At 38.2% G+C, this 18,822-nt stretch overlaps 1 long non-coding RNA gene across 2 annotated transcripts in view; it reads left to right on the forward strand.

Annotated features, from left to right (window-relative positions):
• The first annotated feature begins 8,998 nt into the window (after window positions 1-8,998).
• Window positions 8,999-18,822, forward strand: part of LOC106948701 (uncharacterized) — a 78,586-nt gene continuing 68,762 nt past the window's right edge. For both annotated transcript variants that reach the window (XR_001425228.1, XR_001425227.1), the window contains exons 1-2: window positions 8,999-9,059; window positions 9,836-9,895. This is a non-coding gene — a long non-coding RNA (uncharacterized LOC106948701). The remainder of the gene's footprint in view (window positions 9,060-9,835; window positions 9,896-18,822) is intronic.

Below are 18,822 nucleotides of genomic sequence, written 5' to 3' on the forward strand. Positions count from 1 at the left end.
GAAAAACCTCTGCTTCGCCCCACAGCAACAGAAAGAACAGGAAGGTTCTTGGGGAGACTAAATTTAGACCCAATGTGCTGTACCATCAATCCCGATTACTCTAACTGCAGAGTTGCATTTGTAGTTAGAAGAATATGGCTAAGTGTGGAAACCATGTTACATAAGTGTTATTTTGTGCTTGCTGCTCCTACATGTTTGGGAAAAGAAGGAACTTTTATGATTCTGTGAGTGTGGTACTGTCCTTCTCATCTTCACTAACCTGGCCTTTATCCATATTACATGAGTTAATTTGAGGTTTGCAGCAGCACAGTTTGGGACTCCAGCATATAGTTACATTAGTGCTTTTTATACTGAACAAAGCTGACACTAAGTGCACAGTCACATAGTGTTTATAACTGAGAAATGATTGTTTTCTCAGGCTTCTCTTGTTGTGTTGTGATTAATGTGCAGTTATTCTCTTGATAAACATGTTTTATTTTAAAAGAATTCATATTCGGTGTACATACAGTGTTGCAAAAAAGTATTTCTTCTGTGTTTGTTCTTTTCTTACACTTAAACGTCTCAGTCAGAGATAACTAGTAAATAGAACAGGCAGGTTTAATTTATTCTGTCTCTTTCCAAACTGACCTACCTGTATATGAAAGACTAACTCCCCCAAAACCTAACAAGCAGTTTTTTCAAACACTCTGTTGAGATTGTGAAGAGTTTGCATAGCTACACAGAAATAAAACTCGGGTAAAATAAGATGAGAAAGACTGAGTCCTTGATGGATTCAGTCTGTGAAGGAAGGTGTCTCATTTACTTCAGCTTTTTTGTCATTTTAACAGGCCGTCAAGCTTGTTTTGACCACATATTTCACTTGCGTTTGATACAGCCGCTGTCATTTCTCAAGGTGCTGATTAAAAAAGATGCTTAGAGAATTTCATAAAACCATTGGCAATCACCTTGTAAAGTTGTTCTGGCAAAATATAGAAGTCTGCAGCATCTGTGTGATGCAGACTTCTGTAACATGGACCAAAATCTCTTGATGAAAGTTTCTGACGTCTTGTTAAAGAGCTTTCACACTCCGTGATGTCTGTGGGTAAACTGTTACTCTGAACAGTAATTCTCCACAGAAAACAACAGGGAAGGCTAAATATGTCCAGAAAAATAATTTTAGGTGACATAGTATCTCTCAAATTGATCTAATTTCTATGAAAAAATAAAACGGAAACCTACAGTCTAGCACCAGAATGACTTCAGCACCAGCACCATTTCAGCGGAGAAGCCCTGGGAGGCTGCAGGCTGCACCAGCTGCCATCAGCTGAGTGGCAGGAACCTCTTTGAACAGGTCACCAGTCACAGCAAACAGAGAGACACCCAGCCATGCATGCACACATTCACTATTACTGTTCATTTAACATCAAAAACACAGCAAACATCCATGTTTTCAGAGTGTGGGAGGACGAATCAGGCAAGCATAAGGAAATCACACAAACTGAAGGACATTAAAGTCTTGCACTGCAGCATTTCAGGCCTTAGTGAGATTGGATTAAGAGCTGTTTGATATTGTGTTTCCATCTGAAAAACTTGATCAATCTTTAAAGACCCTTTTTTTATTTTAGCACGAAGCTAAACATCTCACTGTCTTTGCAATTTACAACAGTGACAATGCATTCATTGTCTGCAATTTACTGCTAACTCACATCATACCTAGAGCTGTACACTCTTTTAAGGCTTTGTCTTGTCAATTTACTCACATGTTTCGTCTAACAAGAGCTGTACCTAATAACTGTGAAGCCCCTTAAGATAAGGATTTCTTACTTGTTTTGACATGTGCACACATGCAGATACACACATAATCTGATTTATAATGACTGCATGTTTGTTTCTTTAGGAGCTGTTTTACTTTTTGTTTTGTTTTTTATTACGCAGAGACTTGTGTCTCTGGCTGACATTTTCATTTTCATCACCTCATCTATTATGAATGAAAAGCACCATAAATAACAAATGTCTGACAGGCATCTGAACACTATAGTTTTCTTTATGCCATGTATTTAACTGCCTTTCTGAGCTTGTGCTGACTCCACCAACATGCTTTTTAATTTATTTAGTTTATGCTGTATTTGTAACAAGCATATCCCTGTCTCATTTCAAACACTATGTTAAACAGCTGGTAATTCATGCACTACAGTTTGTTCCACCAAAATCACAACGTACTGTACGTGGTTGCAATGACTTGTAAAGACTAAACTCAAGAAAATACAAGGTGGAAGTCAAAACAAGGTGGACTTGTCATCTTAAAATATTTCCATCCATCCAAAAACGGAAGTAAGGCTTATGAAATGCGTCATTAACTGCGAGACGACCAAATACAATAAAGTGCAATGAAATTTCCTGCAAAGAAGTCACCTAATTATCAAATATTCTACATCTGTGTTGATCTCAGTATAAATCCAGCTGTTCTGTGAAAACTTCAGACGTTTGATGGAGGCCACTGATGAACAACCATCATCATGTAGAGCAAAGAACAGAGCAGGCAGGTCAGAGACGCAGTTGAGGAGAAACTTAAAGAATAATATCTGGCGCTTTGAATATCTCATGTGGCACTGTTGACAGTGTCCTCTGAAAATTGAAAGACTAATGCACGACTCCAGACTTTCCAGTTTAGCAGGCTGTTTACCTACAATGATTGCAATAATTAGAGACCTATGGTAACTCTGGAAGAGCTGCAGAGACCCATAGCTCAGGTGGAGGAATCTATTGTTAGGCAAGATAAGGCAGGTTTATTTGCATTGTGCCATTCTTGGACAAACTGCTTATTTCTTATAAACTTGAGTTCAACCACTCGCTTACCAGTTATGCTTTACAATGGCGCAGTCAAAGTGCAGACCTATATAATACTGAGAATCTGTAAACAGACCTGAAAATGTATGTTTAATATTGAGACGTTCTCCTTTAAAGCATTGCCAAAATAATAATTTAGTGAATATAATAGCAGAGTTCATGATATTTAAGTATCACAACAACCAAAACAAAGCTTAATCTTCACCTCTTTGACTTTGAACATTCCTTGAGTCTTCCTATTCTGTGCAGTCTAAGTTTTCCTTGAACTGACACAAGGTTTCTCTGTGGGAATTATACACAGCAAAAAGCTCCCATGTTAATAGCACAGTAAATGCCATCTGCATTAACAAAAAATTGTGATGGATTTTTCTTGTCAAACATGCATGTATTGTGTGCCAGCATAATAAAATATTTATTCAGATGCCATGTTTCTGAAATAGTGCAATAGTTAACGCTTCACTTAGTAGGAGGGGGAAACTCGGTATTGATTAATTTTCCCTGTTTTATTTGCATGCCGACTGCCGCGTCTTGACTTCTGCAGATGCAATTCCTCTGGATCCCTTCAGCTGATGGTCCCATGATTCATCATTGAAATAAATGCATCAGTATTACAAAGTTGTTTTTAGGGGACACATTTCGAACATGAATATATTACCAAACACACACAATGTCAGTTTTGTTTGCACTCTGGTTGTCAAATTAGCTGTCTGCCACATCCTTCACACAAAATGCGCTCTCAGTTGTGAGAGCATCCTTTATCCACAGCTCCATGGAAATTTATAATTGGAATCCAGCTGGGACACCTATTCTTTCAGCTGAGATGGGTTGTCCCCCTGTTCCTAGTGGCGCAGAGATGTGAATGCGTATGAGGTCACTGACAGAGAGGACGGATTCCTTTCGTCCAGATCAGGGTTGTTTCTTTCTGGAAGGAGGCTCCAAGTGGGTGAACGGGTCAGAACAATTACTCAGATTGTGTTGTTTGGCTGTAGACCTGCTGGAGCATAATCTACTAATCACATTCTTGCCTTGTTCCTCGTCTGGTTGAACGAATCATCTAAGTCCATGCTTGGCGTCCTACAGTCAGTTACGAAGGAAAAACTCCCGTACAAGAAAAAACGAATTTAGTTCTTCCAAAACACAAGACTAAATGTTTTTTAATAACAAGTGGACTGAAATAATAGTGGTTTTAAAAATTTGAGACCATAAAATGTAACTAATTATCATAAGTGTGTAATTAAAAGGCAACTGGACTTCTTCCCTTGTTTCTTGAAGACATTTCACCTCTCATTCAAAAGTTTTTCTTTCAGTTCTGATCAAGGCTGGACATAAGCTGAGAATACACTGAAATATGGAAGACTTTTTTTGAAAATTTGTCTTATTTTTCCCTTTATTTACAAACATCCTAGCATATTATTATTATTATCAATATATAAGACGATAAATAGAACACACTAATGCGTTCAGTAAGGTCTTTATGAGATAGTTGGGACAAGTGACTTATTTGCTGTACAGCCTATTTATTTTCCTTGTTTGGGACATTGATGCTTGACCATCCAATAATATCCCTAAAGATGCAGAATGCATGGCTGCTTCTAGACAGTCATGCAGTTAAATAGGTAATTTCTTCAAATTAAAAGCATTTCACCAGAATAACACCAGTGATGTATTTTTGAGTGACAAATATTTATTTCATGCTACGTGTTTGGGCCTTTCTCCTGACCTTTGTGCAATCAGATCCTTTGTAGCTATTCTAATAACTATGGCTTGAATCTTTACGTAGGTCATGGATCCAAATAAATAAATGCCAAAATAATTCTACTAAAATAGCTGAACTTTCTCTAAGTTTAATCAGTTTGCCTGTAATTGGTGCCTAAGGTGAACCTAAGAGTCCCTGAACTTTAGGAGTGTACAGAATCATGCAACTAGGTTATTGCCCATTTTTTGTTTTTATATTTTCTCCTCTTAACAGATGTTTGTTTTTTAGTTGATTAATATCACATGAAAGGTGGGAAGAAGTTTAAAAGGATTTATCTTGGTATCTCATTGTTTACATTGATCTTGGATCTTAGTCATTTTTTTTTTTTTTTTTTTTTACTTAGCAGCTAAATAATTATCAGTGCAAATCAACTAGTTTCCAGGTTTGCTAAAGTTGACGACAGGGGTTTTCACCTCTCTGCAACCCATTGGTTTCCCCCACTATGCGTGGTCCAGGGAGTTTTGAGTTTTGTCATCAACTGTCATCCTGCGCTCCAAATTTATCTGACATTCAGCATTGTGGGCTGAATACTACAGGTAGAGCCACCTCATGTCAGACTGATATTGTCATAAATAATGGAACCAAGATGGGCCCACATAACCCAGGGATAGCCAGCCACCCAAGAGTGATGAAAGAAACCTGTAGAGCCCAAGGACACTCATCTAATGGTCCAGCATTGCCAGTGGTACTGTCACATATCTCAATCAAACCACACAGCCGCTGCTGCCTACACGTACAGAGTCTGGGGAGAAAATATCCTGTCGTGTACGTTTGAAAGAGATGAAGATCAAATGCCGGACCACCACAGATGTCTGGGCTTCTAACATCCTCCACCTCATGGTGGAAAACTTTAAAGGTATGTGTCAGAGAAGAAAAAAAGAAATCATGATTAAAGTCCTAGCACAGAAGACATTGGTCAGTGTTCACGAAAGGAGTGCTGGGTCCTTGAGAGGGAATCCTGCTCTGTGATCATTAGAGGATCCGTGTGCCGAGTCCAGACGGAGCTGTCACAGCGAGGCATGCCTACATGCGTCCTCTGTGTCTGTGGGATCCGTTGCTCTGGGCTAAATGGAGGGGGATGGAAAAGCAACATAACCTCGCGCTGAAGGTTTTCCCACTCTGAAAGAATGAGCGTCTTATTGCAGCAAACACTGACCTTCTGAAGTCGCAGACAGAAAGTACTTATGCATACAGCCCCAGCCGAGTGCCATTCCCCATCAGAGGAACATCTCTGTTGCTGCTGGCTGTGTAATAATGGCCTCCCAAGCCAGACGACTTGATCACATTGTGAAACTCATCTGACTCATAGGATGTGATCAAACAAGTAACTGCTCTGACATTTTTTAAAGTAAAGCTGTAATCTAATATCCACATGAGTAATAGATAACATAAACCTTATATGGTATGATGTCATATACTACCATTCAGCGGGCATGATGGGATTTTTTTTTTTTTTTTTTTGCTCGAATGTCAGATACTATTATCGTCTGTTATGTTGCATCAGTTTTTCTTTCCACAGAAGACTTTGCACTGTTGTAAAACAAGGCTGTGGAGCAAACTGCAGCATTAATATCACTGTAATCTGATATTAATGCTGTGACCTTATTCCTCTGACAGTTTGTAATTGTTTATAATAAAATAATACCTAGTCCCATCGTGTTCCCAAACAGCTAACTTTACAATGACTGCTTGTTGTTCTTTGAAGATTATGACCTGAACTTCTTATCCCGTGTGCATTTATGAAGAGTTAACATGCCTCTATATATCATAATATAATAATTCTTAAATACATTTCTGAGGTATTTATTTCATTGTGGTGGCATATAGCAAACAGATTTTTTTTTTATTTGATCTGAAGCAAAATAAGTTTGATCTGATTTAACTTCAGATAGTGAGAGAGAAAAAAGGTTTATAAGTCTTTTTATTTGGTGTATGTAAACTATAAACTGTATGTAGAACTAAGAATTTCCTCAAAAACCTGCTGTACCAACTAAACATATTTCCAAGAACATTCAAACATTCTCTAAAGAAACAAAAATGACATTGACACATTAATGATGCAAAAAATAGAAAACCAATGAATAAAATAAACAAATAAAGACTTGCTTGAAAAAAAAAATAAATTGAAAAAATTCTGATGGTTGTTTTTGTGTGTGTGTGTGTCTGGGTTTAAAATGTTTAATGAACCACTGCATGTACTGTAGTAATAAATATTATATAGTGTGGTACTTTGTGGACCTTTTTCTCAAAACAAAAAACCCAGCAAAAAATTTAAGGGACCGTACTTGACCAGTTTAGTCTCGTGAAGCAGAGCAACAAATCATTGCTAAATCATGCTGCATGTTATGATAATGTGTCTGTTTAGCTTGTCATTGCATGCCTTATACCGAGCAGGAGTCTCACCTTCACTTGGAATGTTATCCTTGCCGTCACCATTTAGCATCTCAATTTAATATATAATTGACAACCGAAAAGCCCAAGAAAGAAGAACAAGATTTTTCCAAAAATAACAAGTTATTTTCTTGGAATGTCATGACACACCCAGGCCTGATTGCTGACTGCTGTGTAAAAGCATCACTTTCTAAATGAACTATTTTCCAATGCAAGGAGAAATGTGCTGGAAGGAGAAAGTTCTCTGCAACTGCTGAAAGTGCAAAAGTAAGAAGTAGGATGAAACAACGTTGTTCAATAGAAGATGAGGAAATGATTGAAATGCGTCAGTCCAGGAGGTAGCTTTGAGTTGGGTAAATAAAGTTTTGGGGGAAAAAAGTCTTTTAGCCAAAAAAAAAAAAAAACCATTACGGCTTGTCCAAAGTATTTCACAGATCAAAATTTGAAGCTGGTGGTTATCTGTGCAATGAGGAGATAATTAAATCAGGTACAGTGTGATCTCCTATAACAATGAATTCTCCTCTCTGACAGAAACTCCTGAAGGAGAGCATCATGCCTCAGACTGTGAGATAACACTCGATAAGAAATCATTATCGCATCAGGTTTCTGAACACAAACATTAGAAAGGGCCTAGTCAAAGCTTCATTCTGAATCCCAATGAAACGATAAAAGGCAGCACAAGCAGGAAGGAGAATGCGAGAAAACTTTCAAATGTTGCATCGTTTTGGTTTTGTAGGTGTAGAGCCTGACTGTAACCAATTATCCATAATAGTCACTAAACTTTAGCAGTTATGCTTTAAAAATGGACCAGAATTGACTGAGAACTCGTCTAATTTGTCTTGGAGATCTGTGACTTTAAACACTAGAATGTATAAGAACATTGGCATCAATTTAATACAATGGGGCTCTGATTTGTGAATAAACACCTTTTATTTTTCAGTATCACTGTGATTTAAAACAAGTGTCTTTTTTATCACCAAAGTTATTTTTTGTGTATATAAATTTCCTTAAGATCTGACAGTTTAGCGCAATGAAAAGATAAATAAAAGAACTCAGGAAAGCCTTTTGTTTCACAGCAGCACATTCACTGGGCCCTGTTGAGACAGTCTGGTGTTTTTACCCACTTAATGAGCAGTTCTCTGAAAAAATGTTTATTTTTTCTGCAAAGCAGAATTTCCACTTTGATGACAAAAAGTGTAATGTTTATTTCATGACAACACAACGTGCTTTACAGAATAACTACTGCAGATCAATCCGCTTTGTTCATGTGAAGCTGATTAAAACAGAACTGCAAGTGGTGCATCTTTTGTAGATCCAGAAAGTGGTGAAATTATAATATCTCATTGTTATATTAATGTCAACTGTGATAACTGAAATTTTAATGAGGAACAAGACACTTTGTGGCATGTTGCTACTGTTCCTACAAAACATACCTCCACATGAAGGATTACGAAGCAACAATGTGATATATTTGATGAGAAATGCAATGCTGCTTAACCAATAACGTTGATTTTCAGCTAGAAATAGACCATTATACTATAATATATTTGCTCAAACTTATTATAATGCCTTAGGCCAATTAGCTTTGAATGTCTAGTCAAATTTCATTGCAAAAAAAATAAATAAAAATGATGAATAATGGAGCTTCAATTTTAAGAGAGATTAAATTATGGATATAAAATCTTGTGATAATTTGTCAAGATTCTGGGTTGTTTTGGGACTTTTCTGGGTTTGTTCATTTGTCATTCTGTGTTTATTACTTGATGAGATCAGCCATATTATTTTACTTTATGTTTATTATTTATTTCTTGTCCCTACTTTTTGATTCATTTGGATTTGATTAACCAGTTCCCCAGTTTGTATCTTCTTTTTTCTCTGCCTCCCTCTCTCTCTGTCTCTCTCTTTTCTTCAGTCTGTCTTCTGTTCTCTCCCCTCACACCTGCAAGCTGTTAGCTAATCCGCCCCGGTGTATTGTTGCAGCGTCGCTCTCACAGTATTTATACACCTCTCCTCCTCTCACTCCTTTCTACAGTCATAGTGCTCGACTCCCTGTACCTGATTCTTGCTCCCTGTGATCTCCCAGTTTGTAAGTTCTTGTTCATTGACTTTTTCATTAAATCCTCTCTACCTACCTTTCGCCTCAGTCTGCTCTGCATTTGGGTCCAACACCGTAAACATGAGATATTAAGCTTTTCTAGTTCCCATACAACCCAGTTTTGAGATGATTTTCAAAGTTTTTAAAGGAGTAATGGCTTTCTGATTCCATGAAAAAAACTAAGTAAATAATAAAAGGTCAATTTTAATTGTTCAGCTTTTGAGTGGATGCAATAAAGGGAATATCACCAAATAAGCTCTTAACTCCAAACACATGGGAGATAAACCTCCAAAATATCAACACTCCACATGATTTGAATGCAAGTCAAGGTGGTAAAATAAGCTGAAACAAAATGAATTAATTCTAAGAAACTTTTTAAAGTTTGTGCACCAAACGTAACCATAGCTGGCATCTCTGTCTCCCATTAAAGTCCTCCTTAGGTTAGATACAATCCTTTGAAACGGTTAATTTGCCAAACAAACATTTTAAATATAAAAATTTTGTCAAGATATGTTTTTTTTTTTTTTAGTTTAAACTCAAGATTAAACAATGAGACCTGGAATGTTTTTTGTTTAAAATCATACCTGAGCCTTTAATCCATTATGGCAATTTTGAGTTGCTTATATCCTCTTTAGAGGCCAAAACTGAAACATTAACTCAGCAGGTGACTCCTACTAAACCTTAATTTCTGGTGTTTATGCTTTCTAGCTACTATAGAGTCAATACACAGTCCACATAAAGTCATAACTGTTTCAAACTTTTTTCAGGGATTTTGCTGCATGGTTTCATTGACGCATCAAGAAGAGGAGAGGAAGCTCCGTGTGGAGGTGAGGCTCTGTTTTCTAGCCATAACTAATGATCATTTCACAGCTTTTACACTTTAAAATGAAATATAAACACCTCACAGTCCAAGGAATGTTTTGCTATTCAAAGATATTAAATAATTGCAGCCACACACAGCAGCAGTGCCTTAAAACTGCAAAAGTGTGTGGGGGGGGGGATCATGTAAAACCTCAAAATATTTTGTTCACCAATTCCTTCTTCTGCTTCAGGGTAAATCTACTGTAAATTAGTACAGGTGAATTTCTACTGTAGTCATTAGTTTTTCCCCAGACAAAGTTAGAGGAATAGTAGCTACTACTCTTTTTTTCAGGAGAAGACCTCTTTATTTAATATGCAACTTCACACTATAGAAAATTCACACACAAAACATGGTCACCTCTTGCTAATGACCTCAGACAGATCCATTTACTGGACTATTCCTTAATTGTAAAGGACGACATAAGCACTGAAAGAAAACTCTAAATAAAGCTTATTTAACACAACCATATTAAAGAGAAGCATTCCTCTAATCATTTTCAGATATTTTTAAAATGACTGACATACTTTTTTTTTGTCCTCAGTCTATTTAGAGCCTTCTTTGAATACCTTAAAAGCCTTGATGACATGAGGACTCCTCATTCAGCCAAAGTGGGATCTTGATTTCAAAATGTATAAATTGAACTCTGTAAAGAGAAAGTTTGAGGCAATCAATCTACTGAAAACACAGCATTAAAATTTAACATTTCCCTTTTTTAGTCCGCCGATAGTTCTTGGGATTTAAAATAGGACAAAAATAAGACAGTTCATCTCAGACCAAAACAAGGTTTGTTAGCTGATCGACATGTGAGTCAGTATATCAGAATAATGGCAGTATCTGTTAGCCCTCAAAAGAATCGTTTAACACGTAGATCACTTAGAAACTAAAATCTCTAGGATATGTAGCTTCTGTTCAACCACCCATTGCAGATACATGAAGTACTCCTTATCCTCTAACTTAATTTTGTAAAGTTTATGAGCTTGTTTTTCAGAGACGCAGAAAAAGACCTCTGTTCGTTTTACCCATAGAGTCCCTGTGTGTATTTCAGTATTAAAAGTGATTCATAACATGAATGTTTTATGTGCAGAAAACCACGCTAAATGAGATATGGCTGCCTCTTGTGGAGTTGGCATATTTCTTTTACTCCCTGTAAAGTTTTAAGTGATATATGATTGAGTGCAACCTTGACAGCTCAGCAGGGCACCGAAGACATGGTTTCCTATGTAAATAGCTCCGTTAGATCAGTATTTGCCTGTATAATTGAATAATATATTCCAATTAGATCCCTTTTACAATGTGCCAAATTGCAAGGTTGACTAACAGAGGGGTGGTATATGTTGTACTCCTCTGTAGCTGACAACTGCTTTTTTTTATATGTAAGTAATTTTAATCTACAGTTTGTTTGGAGCAGAGCTTCACACAGGGATCACCCCTGGTGGAGGCAGTAATGAAACCATAAATCACAGCATCATTGGACGTCTTCCTTGCCTCTGATATTTCCCCAGACACTTTCAGTCCAGCCCTTTTGGCATGCTTACAGTGTTAAATAGATTGACCGTAGAAGATAAACTTAAATGGGACTTTCAGGGGCTTGTGACTCAGAGGAAAAAAAGAAGAAGCGAGCTGTTAAAATCGGCGAGCATTTGATATAACTGGAAGCTCGAAGTAACAGAAGAGGTGCAGTTTAAGGATTTCCTCTGCATTGTGCAGCATGATGTGGGTGGAATGGTATTTAAATGTCAGTGAAATATCTTTTTATAGCAAAATGTATGAGCTGGCTTGGTGATGGAAGGAGTCAGGCCCGTTGAAGGTTTCCACCTTGCGCTGGTTTTGACAGAACATCACAGGATAGGTGATATTCAGAACAGCAGTATACCAGTCAAACTCTTTCATTCTATCAGCAGGTACGTGGTTTTGGGCCCAAATGTCTCTTTACCTAATTAATCAAGCACTCTCTCCCTCGTGTGGCTCAGGCGTTGAGAAAACCTTAACTGGTTGTTTATGAATGAAGCAAGAAAGTTTGGAAAGGGTTATTGATTAATTGTCAACTGGGTACATCAGTAGATGTTTTATATTGACAGAGTACATATAGAAATAAAAAGACATAGTTAAATAAAGTCTTTATCTTAAATGATTAGTGGACTCATTGGTCTGGCTGTTCACTCCCTGTGTCAGCTATTTACCCTTGCCATATCACAAACTTTGATGTGTTAAATAATCTGCGTTGAAAAGCAACGGAGAAGTCGATTTATGCTTTATTTATGTTTCAGATTCTTAAGATTTAAAGGTTTTATGGGTTTAAAATTTGATGGCATTCCCTCTTTAACTAGATGATAAGAAAAGACAGGCTGCTCTAAAGACGTCAGGAATTTGTGTTCGTGTAGTTAGGGGAGCATCACTCTACATGATTTCTCTTTCACCTGATTCTGCGAGCTTTGTGGTAATGACCATTTCATGATTGAGGGACACATTCAGCACCTGCCAGTCCAGTAATTAGTTTGGGCTGTGGCATGATGGAGGCCGTTTTTCACCCACAGGACAATGATTGCATAAGAGCTGGCAAAACAGGGCTGCGTGATTGCTTTCTTTTGTTGCAGCTTTAGAGGGTGAAATGGCTTTCCAGAGCATTGTGGGGGTTACCTGTCAGTTCCATTCTGGCATGTGCACCACCATGTGTCTTCATACCTCGTGACAAATTAACAATACAGTATATTAGCTCAGACACAAGGTCATCGGTGGTGGTGGGGAGCGCTTTATTTACGACAGAGCGGGGAAATATTTCATGTTCTGTGTGAATGGGGTAGACAGTGCTGCGACTCTGAAACTCTTCAGCAGCAACATGTAACGATTCCCTGTCAAAGAAAAACCCAGGAGGCACAACCAAAACAAGCAGAACCAACTAGAGAATACAGACTTCAGCCAAAGCTGAAAATAACAAAGATATATTTATGGCTGTGCCACTGGTTGCTGCTTGTCTTATGAGCTGCTGTGAATTCCCACCTAAATCCATTGATTGTCTGTGCTGCGTATTCGACAACGGGTTACGATGTGGACATGTCTGAGAGGAGTTTTCATGTGTGTGAAGGAATTATTAATAGACAAACTGACCTTTACGTGTTACATTTTTTTTTATTTCTTTTTATCGGACCATTTATTTCACTTTTTTTTCATGGCACTAATCTTAAAATCACAAAATAACTGGTTTTTTGAATAAAGGAGAAAGAGGCTTTGAAAGTTAACATTTTGAGCATGGTTGGAAATTATTCAGAGGCAAGTTAATACAAAGAGCATGGGTAGGACACATTCAGTGTACGTAACCTTGAGAGTATGGGTTTTACTCAGGTTTGCAAAATCTGCTTATTTCTTCGTGAAATATCTTGCTTCCTTTTCAGAGTTATGGGGGAGAGATTATGTAGTATGAACTTTTTTGAGCTTTATATCATCGTAAAAAGTTGTCCCCTTGTTCCCTGGAGTTTTGCTTTGAGTCTTTCATGCAAGTGTGATAAGTAAATCCTTGAATTTCTCCTGACAGGCATCCAGGGTGCCTAAACATTTGCGCCTACTTCCACAAAACTTCTCCACAGAGCTGCAGTACTTTCCATTCCTCCCCCACGCCTCCCTGACTCGGCTCCATCAGACTAGCGGCAGCAGCAATTAGCAAACACTCTGTGGAATTGCCCATTGATCAAGCCCTTCATACAAACTACTTCTCAGTTCAACTAGTCGTAAGGATGGTTGTAAACGGCATAAAGGATAAGCATTGTTGTGACGACACACTGAAGGTGGAGTGTAGGAAAATGCAGAAGCTTTATAAAGAGAGAGAGGCCAAATTGTGAAGTCATATTTCCTTTATGTTATGTTTGACACATACAACATGCTATAACAACTCAAAGTAACACATTTACTTGATTTTGATGGCACAATACATATTGTGTTTAGAACTACACCTGCAGTCACAGAAGCCATTTAGGTTACGCCTATCAGCTTTGCACACCCTGACCATAAACATGTGAACCGCTCTCCTCTGCAAAATTGTTCTAGCTCCCTCAGATTGAATGTGAAACTTTAGTAAACGGCAATTTTCAATTTTGTCACAGATTGGGGGAAACGCCGTTTTGTAAGATGTTCAAATGTTTTGTTTCTGTTTTATGTTGCATTAAATCTGGGATGCCCAAGTCCTTTGAGAGTTACTAGCCTGAAACTTTTAGATGCACCCTTTCTCCTACACACCCAAATAAAACGAGTGTATTGTTTCCAGGTCTCTGCAGAGCTGAATAACATGAGGGAATTCAGCCATTTCAGGACTGGACGCCCCGGGGTTAAAGCGGCTATATTTATATCCATCCATCCATTGTCTATTCCCTATTATTCTTTGTGCGTCCTTGTTGTGGGGGGTGTCTCAGGGCGAGAGGTGGGTCCACCGTGGACAGGTCAGTAGTTAATCACATGGCAGCATAGTCCATCACAAGCAACCACCAAGCAACAAATAACCAGAGGAAACATCCAAACGTCCTGCAGAAGTGCCTGGAATGTGGTTGGACATTTTCACTGCAGGGTGAAACTATAATATGTGCATTCTGCTGTACATATACTGAGGATACATTAAAAACACATTAGCACTATTAAGAAGATTTGTAAAGACGATTAGATGAACTGCATTTTATTTGAGGTCATTTTTAGGTTTTCTTTCATTTTATTTTCATAAGAATACCAAACACATAAAAAGAAAGCACGCAAAAAAAAAAAAACAATTCAAAATCTGGCCTAAAATATAAACATGAAAAAATGAATGTGGTTGTAATGTGAAAACCATGTAAAAGAGGGCTTGCATATTTTCATAAGTCAGCGTAACACAGTTGCATGTAGACTACTTGCATATTTATGATTTGTAATGTGTAATCACTTTGCATCACCACTAAATTTACGGATTGACTATATTTTTGTGTTGACTAGGATTACAAATACAGAAACCATAAAATTATACTTTTTCATTGAAGGTTTACGGTGAAAGTAAAAAAAAAAAAATATATATATATATATCTTAAATGATTGGTATACAAAAAAGTTTAAAAGTGAATTATTTAGTATCATGTTTTATGCATGCATCTCAAATAGTGTACCAATATTTTCATTTAGATTTGGTTTTTGTCACAGACCTTTACTGGAGAGAGTCCTGTAAACCAATCATGGATCTGGAGTCTAAGAGAGACACTGCATTATAAATCATGAAATGAGATTTGAAGCAGATCCACTTTTGCACCAGAGCCACTGGAAGCCCTCAGCCTGGGGGCGGGGGAGAAGCTGTGGTGCACAGGATGATGCAGGAGGGGAAAAAAAGGCGAGAGCGAGAGTGAGAGAGGCCATCTGACACAGTGAAGTGATGTGGAAGAAACAACTCCAGGTTTTGTGACTGCTGAGTGAGAACTGTTATGAAATGATGAGAGGCTTAGCCGTTTTTGAATATACCCTCTGTGTGTGCTTTGAATATGTGAGTGTGGAGGCTATTTTGTCTGTACCTGAAGTATTATCTCCCGTCCCGCCACCCCCGAAAAATAAAAGATAGAAAAATCTTTTTCGCCCGTCAGAGAAAATAGGATGTGAAGTGGTCGGGTGGTGCACTTTGATCACACTTCATTGGCGTTCGATTTATGACCGCTATCCTCTGACTTGCATGGTCAAGGCCAAACATTTTGAAGATGTTCTAGACAGGCCGGTTAACCTTTCACCCTGGATGCAGAGCAGGCGTGTTCTGTTGGCAGACCTCTCCTTAGCCTCCTGGTGCCAATCAAGTGATTTAATCCAGTTGCAGAGGAAGGAAGTAGCCTTGGCTATCTTGCTCTAATCCTGGGAAATCCACATTCTTTTCCAAAGCTCCAGCATCAAGTGCTGTCAATTATAGCTTGAAAAAGCTTAAAGAAAAAGAGAAACCAGTTTTAGTGCACGCACAAAAGAGTAAAAAGTCTCCTGTGGATCTCTGAGAGCGGAACAAGTACATTTACCGTCAATGTGGTACAACAACAACTTAATTAAGTAAATTGGCCAACTAATTCTAATTTCAGCATGTTTACCAATGTAGAAGACGTGTTTTAATAGGTTTACCTTGTAAATTGTGATTAGAATGGAATAGAAAACGGTAAAGCAATCTTGCTGCCCCTCCTGCTCCCTCCATTTTGCTCTCCAATAGTTTTCACATCCCTTCAGCTCTTCTACATTTTGTGTCACATTACAGCCTCAATGCACAACAATGGAATTTTATGAGGCAGAATAAACCTTAGTTAATTGGGAAAATTATGCATGTTTTTTTAAGTAAACTGCAAAAGGTGTCATGCATTTTTATTCAGTCACTTGGGAATGAATTAACCTTGAATATATTGACTTAATAGATGCTGCAACAACACAGGCTTCCAAGCGTAATATCTATCTTTTCTTTTCAGAGAAATCATTTGTTTGCACATAAGTAATTGGAATAAACAGCCAATCGGAATAGAAATGTCACATAAATGCTCCCATCAGAGTATTCTGATTGGATTCAGCTCGAATGGCAGGAATCCATAATCTGAATGTGAGTGGTGGTTTATGCTAATTGATAATCTGATGCATTTAAACACTCGTTCAGATATTCTGATAGTAGCCAACTGACCTGACGGATCATGTGTACGCCATGTCGGAGAGGCAAAACTGAACGAATTAATCTTGTGTCCATATAAACAATTATTTTATTAAATGTATTCATGAGGCTTTCACAGAACCACTGAATTTATTCAGAAATTAAATTATACACAGGCAACTTATGAAGCCATTTTATTGCATTGTATTTTATTTAGGGATATCATCATGTTTATGGGATAGTTTGTGGTTTTAATATGATGAAATATGAAAAAGTTGAAGAGATTTGAAGACGGTAGATGCAGAAAATGGTGTGGAATGTGGCTGATGGTGAATATAGTGTCTCATTTGGTCTAACCACTGTGACAGGCTTCAGTGCTGCATTGGAGGGTTTGATACTGCGCAAATATGTAATCTTTGAAATCTAAATCTCCAGCTTTATTTGCACTACAAGTTTCACATCTTTTATGTATTTTTAGAAGTAGGCTAACTCAAATCTCACACATGCCACATTCTTTAAATAATGTATGCGTTGAGCTTGATCTTGATCTGGGTCATTGAGGTCTTTAGAGTGTGATCGACTCAGCGCTGTGAATGACGAGGGCTCATTTAACTATATCCGTCGCTCGCTTTCCAAAGTTATTGGAAGGAGAGAAGAAGTGTCACATTTTAATGGTGGAGCGGAAGCAGCGAGATTACTGTGTTGATAACTCTCTTGTATTTTGGCCTTTTCGGTGCTCAGGCTTGACAGCATTCTCGCCTCATTTTAGATGACGGCAGCTGGAAGCGAGTTGTTTCTTTCCACAGGAAAAACGGAAGAAAGGACAAATCAGAGCTGAATCGAGTAATGGTAAATTTAATAATTGAAAGCCTGCTGTCCGGTCCTGTATTTCATATTTACTGACAGCCTATTCATACAGACAGCAGGTAGTGAGTTTGTGCCCCACAGTAACAGAGTGCTGATTATCTATAGGCAGCAGCGCATTTGTTTGAAGCCAAACCGCTGCTTCGCTCTGAACCTGTCAGAACCTGATGCAAATGAACCAGTTTCTGGCTCACTGCACGCCAAGAATTAATAACCACACACACCCTGCATTACAGCGCAATTAGATTGTCCATTATTTTGTAAACGCCAGCAGAATCATTCCGTCCTTTCCAGCATATTGTCATGTGGCTGCATTTGCCTAACAAACGTGAGATCAAAGGCGCGTTTTTGAATCCTAATCAAATCTATTTGGAGTCCCTCGTCGGTGCAGGATGGCGGGCTGCGGTCTGCGGCTGGCACGGTTTGAGGCCCCGTCTGAATACCTGCAGCAGTAAATAGATGGGCGGGAAGGATGATTTGCATATAAAAAGGAGCAATGATAAAAGAAAATACTTAACCTGGAGTTTCTCACCATCCAACACTCTGGCACCTCCAGCAGAATGACAGAAGACTGCTTTTTATCAAAGGGGATCCCATTATAAGATAATTGTATTTATTCTGGTGGGAGAATGAAAGGGAAGGAGCAGACAAAGAACATGGTCTGCAGTGCTGTAGAGCAGGATGAACAACTGTAAGAGACTGAAGAGCCCGCTTACTTTAAATACAGACGAGCGGAGCGCGGACTGTGGTGTCGGTATGCATTTGTGAAGGGACCTGTGTTTTCTACAAAGATGAGTGCTTTGAACATGTAGGAACCCTATGAGGTATAATTCATGTTGTCAATTACCAAGAAGCGCATGTAACAAGATGAACAGAGGGACTCCCAAACCAGAACTCTTCAAACAGCGTGCGCTCACTTCTCCACCCCGTTAACACTTCTCCTGTCAGTCATGCAGTTAGATCAATGCAGCAATACTCAGCAGACTCTGAGGTTTCTGTCCTGGTTTAGAAGATTTGTTTGTTGATCCTGAGAGGCTGAAGCACATAGAAACACATCTCTGGGTTTCTCTTAGTCATAATATGTATTAAGAGGACTACAAGTCTGCAACCTTGCTAGCGGGGAAGGAAAATAAATAATCTGATCATATCTTTGCGTATTTCTAACTGGAATGTTGTAAACTAGAATGCTCTGTCAGCCACTTTTAAAGCCCATTTATGCTCAATATCAAACACTCACTGCCTTCTCATCATTTCCTGTGTTCTTTTCATACATATTTTAGTTTGCCATCAGGGAGCTTTTGGATGCATATTCAAAGATAATAGCATTTTTTTTTTCCATTGAAATTAACCCTCTATGGCATACCGTTGCTCTCAGGCAACAAACCACATTTCTGTACCTGACGTTGCTCCTTTATTTTATTTTT

Source organism: Poecilia latipinna, unplaced genomic scaffold (assembly GCF_001443285.1).
Source record: "Poecilia latipinna isolate Pla-1442-1.1 unplaced genomic scaffold, P_latipinna-1.0 Scaffold302, whole genome shotgun sequence".
Classification (NCBI taxonomy): Eukaryota; Metazoa; Chordata; class Actinopteri; order Cyprinodontiformes; family Poeciliidae; genus Poecilia; species Poecilia latipinna.